The sequence below is a fragment of the Mirounga leonina genome, unplaced genomic scaffold (genome assembly GCF_011800145.1).
Source record: "Mirounga leonina isolate KUSES-001 unplaced genomic scaffold, KU_Mleo_1.0 Mir_91, whole genome shotgun sequence".
In the NCBI taxonomy this organism is placed as follows: domain Eukaryota; kingdom Metazoa; phylum Chordata; class Mammalia; order Carnivora; family Phocidae; genus Mirounga; species Mirounga leonina.
Genome location: NW_023270839.1, coordinates 45,751,089 through 45,761,769, shown reverse-complemented (window position 1 = coordinate 45,761,769; position 10,681 = coordinate 45,751,089). Strand labels below are relative to the sequence as shown.

Sequence of the window (10,681 nt, the reverse complement as noted above, 5' to 3'; positions counted from 1 at the left end):
GGCGGACGAATGGGGCGTGCCCGCGCAAGCGCCTGAGGTACTCTCTGGCGGCGTCACGTGCGGGGGCCGGGCCGGCAGGCTGGCCAGCTCCGGCAGGCGGTAGGGGGCGTGGGAGGTAAGTGCGCGCGCGCCTGCTCGTCTGCAGCCGGGGAATCGCGCGGGGCGGGGCCGCGTGCGCGGGGTCGGGGGCGCGCGGGCCTGAGCGGACGAGGGACGCGGCGGCGGTTGGCGGTGGCTGCTGAGAGTACCGCAAGGACTGTGAGAGGCGCGGCGGAGGCACCCGCTGCCCCGGCAGAGACAGCGACAGCGGCTGAGGCGGCGGTCCGACGCGTGCTCTCTGGGCGGGGTGCGGCGGGGGATGTGCCTGCCCGGGCCGGGCGGAGTCTCTCTGACAGGGCGGGGGATGCGCGGCGGCCGCTCTCCCGGACCCTGAGGCTGCTGGGCCCACCCTCCCGGAACCGTCCGACCCTCGGTGGCCTCAGCCTATGCTGTCTCCAGCGGCCTGACCCTGGAGCCGCGTGGGAGGTGGCTTCTGGCGGAGAGGAGGGGGCTGTGGTGGCCACCGCGGCGGAGCCCGAGGTAAGACCCGCCCAAGCCGCCCCGCGGCCCTGCTGCCCGGCCCGGCCCACGTCTCGGTCTCGCTCTGTGGCTCCTGCGGGGCCCCTCCGCCCCGCCCCAGCGGAGACGCCCCGCGAGCGAGTCTGCCCGGGAGCCACCCGGACACCCGATCACTGCGCGGGGTCCCTGGTAGACCCCGCCCTCGTATCTTCCATTGGCCAGATACCCTTCTGGCCCGCCAGCCCCCCGGCGGTTCTGTCACGGGCCCCCACTCCAGCACAGCCCATTAGAAACCCCCTCGGACTCTCTTAGGACTCTTAATGGAGCCTCCAGACTCCGTTACGGCCTCCCATAAGCTGACCTGATCACAGTTCCTCCGAGACCCAGTCACGGCCGCCCCTAACCCATAGCGACCCCCAGCTCCACGGCAGATCCATCGCAGCCCACCCCCTCCCTGCAGACCCCTTCCCTCCCAGCTCGCTGCCGGTCAGCCCTACCCACCACCTCGGCTTTGGGGTAGTCTGTTTGGTGATGCTTTCACCTCCCAGGAGACGTGGTCAGCACCTCTGTAGACACCATCAGACAGCAGCCTCTCCCCCAGCCTTTCTCTCGGGCGGACCTTGTTATCTTTCTCTTTTCTTTGGTTGAAAGGGGTTGCTATTAAATCCTGAAGGGATGTTTGCTTAACTTAGTGCCCCCCCACCCCCCGTGGGGCTTAAGGGGACCAACTGACACCCGTGTTTGGAGAGTTTAATCTGGTGGCTGAGGAGGGAGGGACAGGGAAGAGTGTGGAAGCCCAGGGCAGAGGGTGTGTGTGCTAATAGAACGTCACACAGCCTGCTTCTCATCTTGTCTCTTCTGTAGAACGTGTGACATTTAGGGACCTCTTTAAGGATTAAATCACATTACACTAAGGGATGTGACAGTGTCTCCATGTAATATCATTTGTTTCACCTTCCTGTAGATTTTTACGCATTTTTTAAAATTTTTGAATGATACCGGGGGATTGTTTTTTTTAATGTGTTGTTTTGAATTTGCTGGAAAAACACGTTTTGTAGCTTTCCTTAATCCCTGAAGATTTTAATGTCAATCTAATAATAAATTTCTGCTCCCTGATGCTGCTGTCTTGCTTTTCTAAGGAGCAAGTACAGTTATCATGCAGTGTTGACTGATGTCATTACCAAGAGCCTTCTCAGCAGTAGTGATAATAGTGAATAAAATTTTGTGGAAGTTGAACTTCTGAGTTGTCAAGAAAAAAATGCAATGTTACACTAAATGATCAGTACCTAATTTTAACGTTGGTATAGGGATGAAGTATAGTGAGGTTTTTGTAGTTAGTACTTTTAAAATTTTTATTTTGTGTGTGTGAAGCTGAGGAGGGAGAACATCATATTAAAATTATACGTAATAACTCGACATAGTATAAAAGTCAAGAGATTCAAAAGAGTGTGCAGTAAAAAGTTTTTCTTCCCCCTATATCCTCCAACCACCCGTTTTCACTCTTTAGAGGCAACCTCTATTTCCATCTTCATGTGGGTCTTTCCTGTGATATTTCTAGCATTATACAAACCTACACATTCTCAAATTTATATTCTTAAATATATTTATATTCTTAAAAATCACCACAAATACTTTACACTCTATAGCTTCCTATACACTCTAGAGCTTTCCCCCCTCCTCTACCCCCTACTTAATAACAGATCCTAGAAATCATACAACAGTACATATTGAAATGCCTCATTTATGGGCTGGACACTATTGTTTTTATGATCTTGAGATTATTTTTAGTCTTTGCTTTTACAGACAATGCTACATGCTTTTCTTTGAAATGTATTAGCTGTTATATGTATGTCCTAAGTAATTATCAGGATTTCAAATTTCCTGGTGACTCTTGTATTGAATTTACAAAAAAGGATATAACTCAAGTTCTCATTGAACTTCTGAGCTTCCATGGAGTGACTAGCTTTGATACGGATTATAATATTTATCAAATAAGTTATTGAAGGATATAGAGTAGGGTACTGAAATGATCAGATTGGCATTTTTAAAAGGTCACTGTGGCTGCAGTGAGTAGAGTGGATTAAAGAGTAGTCTAAGACTGAAGGCAGGAATATCAGGCAAATGATGATAGTGGGTCTGGATTTGGGTATTGGGAGTAGACAGGACTTGGTGATTTCATTGGATTTGGGATTAGGGAGAAGGTTCATAGAAGATTTAGGTTTCTAGCTTGTACCTTTTACTGAAGTGGGAATCGATATGAGAGAGGAATGGGATTTTTATTTTTATTTTTGTCAAGAAAGAAGAATTTAATTTGTGACAAGTTGGATTTGGGTGATTATACTTCTGTCAGATCTTGATGGCCAAGAGGCAGCTGGATTTGTGCCTTAAGTTCATTATCAACTTCTGGGATGGTAGTAATAGATTTTGGGGGCAAAATGTGTAAATGAGAGGAGAAAAGATTTTAGGACAGAAATCCAACATTTATAGTGTAGGTAGAGTTGAATGTCTAAAGATAGTAAATTAAGTGATTAAATTCTTTTTTTTTTTTTTTTAAGATTTTATTTATTTATTTGACAGAGAGGGACAGCCAGAGGGGGGAACACAAGCAGGGGGAGTGGGAGAGGGAGAAGCAGGCTTCCCGCAGAGCGGGGAGCCCGATGCAGGGCTCGATCCCAGGATCCTGGGATCATGACCTGAGCCGAAGGCAGACGCTTAACGGCTGAGCCACCCAGGCTTCCCTAAGTGATTAAATTCTTTAAAAAATCTTATTGTAGTTTAAGTTTAAGGATCAATAATGAGGTTCACTGTCTAACATGTGATTAAGCTTTTTCCCTTAGTTAACATTAGTGGTAGATAGTTTATGAGGAAAATGGAATAAACTTTATTTTTTTTTTTTTTAAGTAAAACCTCAGTAGAAATTAGTACTATAAGTCCATCTTTTCTAATCATTTGGATTTTGCTGTTTTAGAAGTTGGTTCAGTCTTCGTTTGTGGAGAAGTGAAGGATGTTTGAAAATATGGTTGCCAAAAATATTAAGTTTCTTAGTTTGCATGATTTTTTAAGTTATATTAACTTAGTTTAAATATATATTAGTCAAAGAATTTTGGGTCATGTTTTAAAATCTAACATCAACTTTGTGTATTCCTAAGTCTAGAGCTGCTGCATAGATCTCTGTCAACTCTAGACCCCTGTGAATCACTGCTAATGGACGTCTCCACTTGGATTCACATTTCACAAACACTTCAGCCTTGTACAAAATAAAACTCTTTCTCTGCTTCTCTTCCTTCCAAAAAGGAGGGGGTAGAAGGAGGCAAACTGCAACGAATTTTGTTTTTGATTTCCTATCTTGATGAATTGCACCACTCTCCTCTCCAGAAGTCTGCAGGGACCTGTGAATCATCCTCCACTCTGTACCTTACTACCAGTGTCATTAAGTCCTGCACATTTTCCCTCATGATATTTCAGATAATTTCTTATTTCTATTTTTATTGTTTCTACTTTATTTTTTAAAAGATCTTATTTATTTGAGAGAAAGCAAGTGAGAGAGAGCGCAAAAGAGGGGGGAGGGTCAGAAAGAGAAGCAGACACCCCGCTGAGAGCGCTAAGTGGGGCGCTATCCCAGGACTTTGGGATCATGACCTGAGCTGAAGGCAGACGCTTAACCGGCTGAGTCACTCAGGCGCCCTGTTTCTACTTTATTTTAACCCCAGATGTCTGTTGTCCTCCTCTAATGCCTTTTTTTTTTTTAAGATTTTATTTATTTATTTGACAGAGAGAGAGAGACACACACGCACACGCACACACAGCGAGAGAGGGAACACAAGCAGGGGGCGTGGGAGAGGGAGAAACAGGCTTCCCGCTGAGCAGGGAGGCAGATGGGGGGCTCGATCCCAGGACCCTGGGATCATGACCTGAGCCGAAGGCAGACGCTTAACGACTGAGCCACCCAGGTGCCCCTCCTCTAATGCTTTCTAAGTGGTCTTGTTGCTCTCTTCTGCCTCTTGTTTTGCCCTACCCTCCAGTTCATTCTCTGCACTGCTGCCAGATTAGGTGTTCTAAAATGCTCTTTTTGTTAGGCTGTTTCATTTGCAAAAGAGACTCAAGTTACAGTAAGTAGTAGAGTGCTTTTTGAAAGGAAACATGCACAAGGGAACCTAGGAAAAAAAACAACTTGGTCTCAAGAAGAACAGGAGTTTAATAAATAAAACCAGAAGCAGGAAAAGACAGATTTCACTCTAGTGCTCTACGGTTAACTTGTCTTAGCTACTCTTACTATTTCTCTTTGGCTTACTTTTTCTCTCTACTCCAGTTTTTCCTCCTCTTATCTCCCAGCTTCCATTTATTCCTAATTTCTGCCTCCTTACAACTACTGTCACTACTGTGCCAACATTTTGCCTCCTGGTTGCTCTTGTTTTAACTTGAGCTCCTGTTTACTAACTTCTTCCTTCTCCCAGGGATTTTCTGGTTTGAATTCCTAAGAAACAATCTCTTTGGCTCAGTTCTTTTTCTCATGGACTGCTAGCAAGTCTGTATACTTGGGTCATGTGATCACTCCTGGCCATTTAGTGTTGGCCGTGTGTTTATTTGTGCTTGTGGGTGTGGGGCAGGATCATAACGGTGAAAAGCATAGGGGCAGTGTGCAGGCTGATTTCTCACAAAATGGGATTGCAAGCATGGAACGTACTATAATTGACATTTGTAGTACAAATACAAATCTGATCATGTCCTTTCCTTTTGAAAGATCTTTAGTGTTTTGTTTTGTTTTTTTTTAAGATTTTATTTACTTACTTGACAGAGACAGCCAGAGAGAGAACACAAGTAGGGTAAGTGGGAGGGAGAGAAGCAGGCTTCCTGCTGAGCAGGGAGCCCGATGTAGGGCTCGATCCCAGGATCCTGGGATCATGATCTGAGCCGAAGGCAGATGCTTAACGACTGAGCCACCCAGGCGCCCCAGATCTTTAGTGTTTTCTCATTGCTTTCAGGATAAAGCTTAACTGTAGCATGTCATGTATGTGAGATTTTTCATGATCTGTTACTTCTCTAGGCTTTCCTTCCTTGCTCTCTTCCTTAAATTCTTTGATCCATCCTTATTGAACTGAGGTTTCTGCTCAGATAAAGTACTTTTTCTCTTGTCTTTGCATCTCTGTTCCTTTCCTGTATTTCCCTTCTCCCATTCAGGATTCAGTTCCATCTTCAGGAAGCCTTTTTTTTTTTTTTTTTTTTTAACCTCCTCTAGGTTGAGTTAGATGCCACTCGTGTGTGCTCCTGCATAGTGCTTGCTTTTGTTATAGCTCCCTAATGAAATTCCTAATTACTTGTCTGTTTTCTTCACTGGGCTTTAACTTCTTTGATATCCCTATAATATAGGAAGGAAGGTTTTTAGATTAGGGATTTAAAATATATACATTAGCTTTTTATAAATTGTAAAGTATACAAAAAAGTACACACATCCTAAATGAATTTTCACCAAGTAAGCACACCAATGTAATCAACACCCATATTAAGATGCAGAATATTACAACTCTATAAGCCACCTCATGCCCTCTTCTAGTCACTAATCCAGTTCAAAGAGGATTTAATTTTAAAATGGGAAAAACTCTTTAACGTACAGATTTTTCTACATATTTTGTATGTATCTTTAAACATAAAAGAGACAAAGATACTGGGATTTTGATCCTATAGAAAGAATAAACATAAGTTATGTTGTAGAAGTGCAATTTTTGCATACCTATATACAACAGACATTTACAATCGTATTGTACTAATATTCTCATATTCAGTTGTGGGATGTTTGTATTTAGGTAGATTTTCTCATTTATAAGTTTAATATTTTAGAGTGGCAAAAAAGAATATCATAGATCAAAGAATATTTGTTGAAAATCGCCTATTAATTTTGAATGGTGAACTTGCTGGAGATGTGTATAGTAAACATGTAAAGCTCTTTCCAAATGGTGTTTGGCCTCTGAGTTTTAATGTGAATTATGTTGCTAGCATATTTTGGCAGTGGGGTCATCCAACGGGCAACTGGAGTGTAATTTTACATGTACAGTGAGGAAAGTACTAGCTGTCCTGTGTCATAGACAGCTGGCTTGCTAAGAATTGGTTCTTTTTTACAACCAACAATAATTTTAGAGTGTATTTTTTCTTTTTCTCAGTTTTGATTTTTCTTTAACATTATGTAGCTCTTTGAATATGAAGGTATTTTTTTAAACATACTTGTTCCTTAGATGGACTTTTCTGTCTAAATGTTAAATCCATTAAGGCCAATTAAGTGGAAAGAATAGGGACTTTCAAACCTGGGTTTCCAATGACCTCAGTTCAGTTTCCAGCCTCATCACTTACAAGCTGTCATTTATAGGCAAGTCACTTTAACATTTCTGAGCTTCAACAATGTTCATTTCTCAAATTGGAAATATTTACCTGAGACTAGATTATCATTAAACACTTTATGTAAAACAGTAGGCACGTAGTTGATACTCAACAAGTCCCCCACTCCCCCTGCAAATGTGTCTATTTCTTGTTATATTTAAATAGGAGATCAGAAATTTAAAGAATTTCATTGTGTGGCATTTATGTATTTTATTTTATTTTAATTAATTTATTTTTTAAAGATTTTATTTATTTGACAGAGAGAGACACAGCGGGAGAGGGAACACAAGCAGGGGGAGCGGGAGGGGGAAAAGCAGGCTTCCTGCTGAGCAGGGAGCCTGATGCGGGGCTCAATCCCAGGACCCTGGGATCATGACCTGAGCTGAAGGCAGACGCTTAACAACTGAGCCACCCAGGCGCCCCCATTGTGTGGCATTTAGAATAAATGGCTAATCAAAGTTTGTTGCTAATAAATCTTAGGAAGATAGTTGGCTAGCTGTCTCAAGTGTGAAGTAAAGAAATTTTTGAAGTAAAGAAATTTCAAAGAAATGCTTTTCTTGATTTCTTACTAATAGTTTAATAGATGTGTTAGAATGTATTTTGATTCACTATGAGGTATCATAAGAAAATGTTCTGTTTGCCAATGACAAACATTCCTTAAATCATTGACAGATTGTAGTACTATTGCTGTTTGTAGTGTGTAAGTATGTGTTTGAAATCTGTTTACTTACATTGATCAGATGATAGTGGGCTGAGTAATCTCTGGATTTTTTTCTTAACTGTAAGGGAGAAAGTTCTTCAGGTGACCATGTAGATATGTGTTTATAAACGACTTTTAGATCATATTTTTTCCTTACTTGCTTTTGCAACTCTGTCTTCCTTTAGTTCTCTTCCTGCCTCTCTCCTCCTTTTTTTTTTTGTAATAAAAAACTTAGAAAATATTGAAAAGTTGAACAATCAGAATAAAGGTCATTGATATGTCTGCCACTTAGATTCAGGTTACCAATAGCCATCCATATTTGCTTTATTGTTTTCTATATATATGTGCACTTGTATACTTTTACTGAACCTTTTGAAAGCTGTGAATATTATGATGTTTACCTCAAAATACTTCAGTATGTATCTCCTAAGAACATAGATATTCTTGGGGCACCTGGCTGGTTCAGTCAGAAGAGCTTGTGATTCTCGATTCTAGGGGTCATGAGCCCAACGTTGGGTGTAGAGATTACTTAAATAAATAAAACTTAAAAAGAAAATAGGTATCTCCACAGTCACCACTATGCCATTACCAACACCTAAGAAAAATCACAGTAATTTCCTAATAGCATTTGATACTCAGTCTATGTTTAAAATTTTCCATTTGTTCCATAAAATGATTTTTTTCAAACCAGAATTCAGTCAAGATTTTTGCATTGCAGTTGATTCTTTTTAGTCTCTTTTAATCTAGAAAAGCTCCTTCCTCCACTCCTCTTTCTTATGATATTGACATTTCTTTGAGAAGATCAGATCATTTCCTTGTAGAATGGCCTGTTTTCTAGAGTTATCTCATTGTTTCTTTGTGCTTTTGTTTTACCTTTTCCTTTGTTCACTGTATATCTTATAAACTGTAAGTTATATTTTAAAGGCTTGATTAGATGCATGTTAAAAAAGTTTCGGCAAGGGGCGCCTGGGTGGCTCAGATGGTTAAGTTGTCTGCCTTCAGCTCAGGTCATGATCCCAGGGTCCTGGGATCGAGCCCCACATCAGGCTCCCTGCTAACCAGGGAGGCTGCTTCTCCCTCTCCCTCTGCCTCTCCCCCTGCTCATGCTTGCTCTCTCTCTGTATCTCTGTGTCTCAAATGAATAAATAAAATCTTAAAAAAAAATGTTTTGGCAAGAGTACATCATAGGTGATGTTATATTTCATGTTACATATTATGGGAGGTACATACTATCACTGTTAGTGATGTAAGTTTTATGAAGTTTAAGGTTGGTGTTTGCTGTCTCTCCATTGTAGAAGTATATTTTTCCTGCTGTGATCATCAAGTACAATAATCTGTGGGGGTGATACTTTGGTACCATATAAAATTCCATTCTTACGTATGCTTTACCTAATAATTTTAGCATCCTTTATTGAACCTGAGGCAAATCAGTTATTTAATTGAAGGTTGAAAATTGGTGATTTTTCTAATTCTGTAATTCTTTTACACTTATTAGCTATCATTCTTCAGTTAACAAGAGCTTTATAACCTTCCATCAGCTGGGAGTGAACTATATAGTTCCTCCTAAAGGCAGAGTAAATAAATGCTTAATTCTTTCTCATCTAATTTTCAGAGGTGAGCAGTTGGTCTAATGGTTATCTACAGTGGTGACAATGAATGGTTTTATGTTCTCTTGGATTTTTATGTGTTGTATCATAGTGAGTTACATTGTTTTTTTGATGCTGAAATTGTCTCAAATAAGGACATTGGGAGCCCCTCCAAGCATACTCCTCAGTTCTTTTTTTTTTTTTTTTAAGATTTTACTTGTTTATTTATTTTAGAGAGAGAGAGAGAGAGAGTGCTCTCGTGCAAGAGAGCATGAGCAGGGGGAGGGGCAGAAGGAGAGGGAAGGAGAAAATCTCAAGTAGACTCCATGCTGAGTGTGGAGCCTGACTCATTCAGGGCTTGATCTCACAACCCTGAGATCATGACCTGAGCCGCAATCAAGAATCAGATGCTTAACCTACTGAGTCACCCAGGTGCCCCTCCCCAGTTCTTTTTAAATGCATTATTAGTCTTTGAGTGAGTCCTTACTTTTGGGTATAAGATATCTTGGCTCACCATAGACTTTTCCTGTTTTAGACCACAATCAGCAATTTCTTTAAGGCGCTCTGTCTCCTTATAGTGGAGGATGATATTTAGAAACCAATATCTGGATGCTAAGTATGCACCTTGTTACGGAGCTGTCATTGCTTCCAGGTCTTGTCTGGAGGGAAAAAAAAGCATGAGGTCATATTGATAATTTTAATTCAGATTTAATATTGTGTGGTTTCTTTCTTCAAGCTTTTTTTTTTTTTTTTTTAAGATTTTATTTATTTATTTGTCAGAGAGAGCACAAGCAGGGGGAGCAGTAGGCAGAGGGAGAAGCAGGCTCCCTGCTGAGCAAGGAGCCCGATGTGGGACTCGATCCCAGAACCTTGGGATCATGACCTGAGCCGAAGGCAGACGTTAATCAACTGAGCCACCCAGGTGTCCCTTTTCAGTCTTTTTTTTTAAAGTTCAGTTTTAATCTCTTTTACATAGAAAATCCTAGTTTTTATTAACATTGATATATACTTATATGTATTTATTTAAAGTACACCTAAAGTAGTTTAAAATAAATAAACCTACTCAGTGGAGCTTAAGATTTCTTTGCATTTCATTTTGCCCTTAGAATGTATCTCACTAAGGATATACTTTTTGTTAGTACTATATTTAAAAGTCGCTTGAAATCATTATTTTCTCAGTGTGATTGTTATCAATTTAATATGTATGTAGTTAGGTCCATTTGTTTTTCATTTTAGGGTTTGTTTCCCTTAGTTTTTTGGTTTAATGTTACCCTTTGAATATATGAAACACTTATATAGTTCAAAAGGAGACACCAGATGAAAAGGTATATATAGAAATCTCATTTTCTCTATCTCCCTCTATCTCTTCTACTTTACTTCCTTCTTGCTCTCCTATAAAGGTAACCATTTTTGTGAGTTTTTGATCAGTCATTCCGGTATTTTTTTTTTTCTTTCAAAAATAAGATGT

The 10,681-nt window shown here is 41.0% G+C and overlaps 1 protein-coding gene across 10 annotated transcripts in view; it reads left to right on the top strand.

Moving 5' to 3' along the window:
- The window catches only part of MYO9A (myosin IXA), a 272,310-nt gene that overhangs the window by 113 nt on the left and 261,516 nt on the right, over positions 1-10,681 (top strand). For 6 of the 10 annotated variants that reach the window (XM_034993658.1, XM_034993655.1, XM_034993660.1 and 3 more), the window contains exon 1: positions 20-579. The exons of 1 other annotated variant lie outside the window; for it this stretch is intronic. The gene's annotated coding sequence lies outside the window, so the exon portion shown is untranslated. Of the gene's footprint in view, positions 1-18; positions 580-10,681 lie in introns of those variants that run through there. 3 more of the 10 variants (XM_034993663.1, XM_034993657.1, XM_034993659.1) reach the window with 2 other exon arrangements.